This window comes from Tupaia chinensis, unplaced genomic scaffold (genome assembly GCF_000334495.1).
Source record: "Tupaia chinensis unplaced genomic scaffold, TupChi_1.0 Scaffold000305_1, whole genome shotgun sequence".
Classification (NCBI taxonomy): Eukaryota; Metazoa; Chordata; class Mammalia; order Scandentia; family Tupaiidae; genus Tupaia; species Tupaia belangeri.
The window spans coordinates 178,653-182,383 of NW_006159795.1; positions in this window are offsets into that span (position 1 = coordinate 178,653).

Below are 3,731 nucleotides of genomic sequence, written 5' to 3' on the forward strand. Positions count from 1 at the left end.
ATTATTGCAATTACTAATATAATCTTTCTTTAGTGTTTATAAAGTGTACTTATAACCAAGGTATAGCAATACATATTATTTATTTTGTCTTGAGTAAATGTTTTAGCATGTGTCTTTCTAGGAAATTGCTCATATCATGTTATATAATATATTGTTCATATTATTCCCTTACAAACCACATTTTTTCTGTAAGGTTTATAGTGATGTACCCTCTTTCATTCTGATTTTACTAATTTAAGTCTTCTCTCTGACTTGTTTTGTCAGCTAAAGGTTTGTGGATTTAGTTGATGTTTTGGTTTTGTGTACTATATTCTTTTTCTATTTCTATTTTCTATTTTACTTCTTTTCCTATTATTTTTTTTTCCTTCTACCTGCTTTGCATGTAGTTTCCTATTCTAATTTCTTAAGGTAGAAATTTACATCATTGATTTGAAATATTTTTTTAAATATAGCAAATTATAGCTATAATGTTTCCTCCAGGCACTGTGTTAGTTGTATGTCAAGTTTTCATTTTCATTAATCTTCAAGTGTTTTCTCATTTTTATAACTTCTTCTCTGACCTACTAATTATTCAGTACTGTTATGTTTAATTTCAAATATTTTTAAATTCGTTTCTTTTTGTTGTTGACTGTATTTTTTTTTTATTTTTGTTTTTTTCATTTGCTAGTGACAAAGAGAGAAGGAAAGTGAGAAAGCACTCCCCCATAAAAGATCATCATGACACAATCACATCTCTTTTATCTCTACTTTTGAAATCTTGGGCACACATATACATGCACCTAGCATGTTCCTCCAGCCACTAGATCCAGGACTTGAATTGCATAATTAGCTGTGTGGGCTCCAGTCATCCTCACCACATGCTGCCAGCTCGCTCTCTGTTAGTGACTTTTCATTTCATGTCATTTTGGTCAGAAACATACTTTGTTTGATTTTAGTCCTTATAAGTGTATTGATATTAACCTGTAGTCTACCCTGGTGACTGCTTCTTGTGCACTTGAAAGGAATGCATGTTGTGTGGTTGCTCTGTCTTAGGCCTAATGAATCAGAATCTCTGGGGGGAAGAGGGGGGTTTCCTGAGAATCTTTGTTAAACACACCTTTTAGATGATCTTGATTCATGCTCAAGTTTGAAAACTACTGATTTCTACTAGGTGTTTATCTGCCTTGCCCATCTTTTTCTAAGATGTAGTCAATCTGAAATCCACACATATATTGTCTGGAATTCATTGTTATTTCCTTGACCCTAGTAACCAGTGAGCCTTCAGCTGCATGTTTTCCCATCTCTGCAGTGTTGGTCTAAATTAGATCATTAAGATTAAACCTTTATTTGCAATTTAGCACTCGGTGACCTTGCTGATCCAGGAAGCTTTTTGAAAAGACTTCTTGGCTTCAGTTTTGATGCAATGCTTAGTTCTTTCAAACTCTTTTCTTGCTATCCCAGAGTCTGCTCTTTTTATTCTCAGTAGCTGGGATTGGCTCTGATGAAGTAATTACTTGGAATATTAACATGTCTCCCTTGAATCACTACCTTCAGACTTTAAATTATTTCCATTTCCTGGGATCTGTTTATCTTACCTGTTTACTAGAATGGTCCTTCTTAGAGTTTTTAATCTCTCCCCTGACCCCTACAAGTCTCCATTATACTATGTCTCTTTTGGTATAGTTTTTTCTTTGTACTCTGTTGGGAATATAATATAGCCACCTTACATCTGCCTTTCACTCATGCATCAGTATTATCCAGTAGGCCCCCTACAGATCTTAGAGATCTCTTTCTTCACTATGATCCAACAAGTGAGGTCAAGTTTCACTACAGTCTTTTATATTCAAACTTAGTCTATGTTATTTGGTTGCATTCTGAATACCTCAGTTTATAAGACATTTAGTAGCATAAAGATGAACTGACTGATCTTAAAACTGGTAATCAGGAGGGACCAGCAGATGGGGTAATGATCACATCACTGAACTGCCATGTAGTTGACTATAGTTCGAGTCCCAAACGCAGTGGCTTAAAAATCACACCAGGTCTCATGTGTGTGCCTGCCCAAAATCCCAAAAGGAGAATGGAGGAGAAGGGATTGTGGCATGGCCATCCTCCGGGTGTGTGGAGTGGTGATTTTTCACTGTCTCTGTCTTTCCAGCAAGCACATCCACTCTATAGCAAAAATCTCTCTAAAAACAAAAAATAGAACTGGAAATTAGTTGAGAAGTTGGTTTTATGGTAGAACAGCACCCCTTTTGAGGAATTTGCATAATAATAAATACCTCAGATTCCCCACATAGATCTTATTACCCATTCCCTACTGCTGTTCTATGTTGGTTGCTAGTGAGCGGCTCACCATTGCTTCCTTTTCAGAAAATTGCCACTAACTGAGGGGATCCAGCCGCCTCTCCTAGAAAGTTTTATCCTTGTCCCTGAGAACAAATTGCCACAAATGTCTCTTACCTCTGTTGCCTCAGGTTGATACAGTTTTTGTTTCTGTTCATGCTGTAGTAATCCTCATGGGATTAGGCAGAAGCTAGACTAAAACTGAGACCATGTTCTCATTCAGCTTCTTCTACTCCATCCTTTACTTTCTTTCTCCTGAAAGCCCTCCCTCACTAAATCACCAGCACCTGAATCTTTGCCTCAGGCTCTACTTCGAAAGAACCCAGCCTCACATAACCTAAGACCACCTACTAATGAATATCAGAGTTATTTGTGATCAACATTTTCTAGAAAGCTTTGATAAGGGCTTTGAACCCTTCATATAAATAATTACCATATGTATAATATTTTAAATTTATCTGTTAAGATTTCCTTTTTGCTTAGATATCACTTGTTTGCTTTTAATATTTTTGTAACAGAAGAAAGGAAAATCTATCCCTTGTTGCCTCAAATGAGGTAAAAAATGTTTTGATGGGATGTCTCCATGAGACCACAAAGTAATATAGTTTTAACTGTCATCATGAGCCTATAGTTCCTTCCCTGAAGAAATGAATTGGGGGATCAGAAGCCCTTATTCACTTTTGTTTAGTGCCCAGAAGCTCACCATGGTTCAGGCTTCACTTGGACAGTGACTCTGTTTAACCCCCTTGCTGTGTGATCATCACCAACTTGAGTCCAGATCTGCTCAGGCAATTGTGAAATTCCTTCTTTAGGCAGAAGACAGTGTCAGGGAGGATAATTCTGAACAGTGTCCTGCATTGCATTTTATGTTGTAGGCTCTGTCTTTTAGGTCTTGTAATTTTCATCTTACTGACATGAGAGAGAATGAAAGGTCATGAGCGAGGAGGGGAAGCATTCCTAAATCTTGGAATCCTTATATAGCTCTATAATTCTGTTAACCCTGGAGAAGAGATGAATGAGGAGAGTCAGAGAACCATTTTCGAATATCCGACGGTTAGCCATATAAAAGTAGTTCTGTTTTTAATGTTATTTAAAGAAAAAAAGAGTTACAAATAATGACTGAAAGTAGTATTTATGCACTGATTACCACTGGAGAAATGGGGGTATTTAAAGAAAAGAGGGGTATTTAAATCAATATGAAATTTAGAAGTAAAGGAAGTGATCTTGGTTGAGTGTTGAAGATGAGTAAGATTTTGTCAAGGGAAGAAGAGGATAATGACATTCCAGACAGAAGTGTGTGTGAAGGCACCAAGGCAGTACAACCCATGTCAAACCATTGGTATTATAGGTCATATAATCTGGTAGGATATTGCATAGATGGTAGGGGGTAGAGTAGTGGGTTGTAG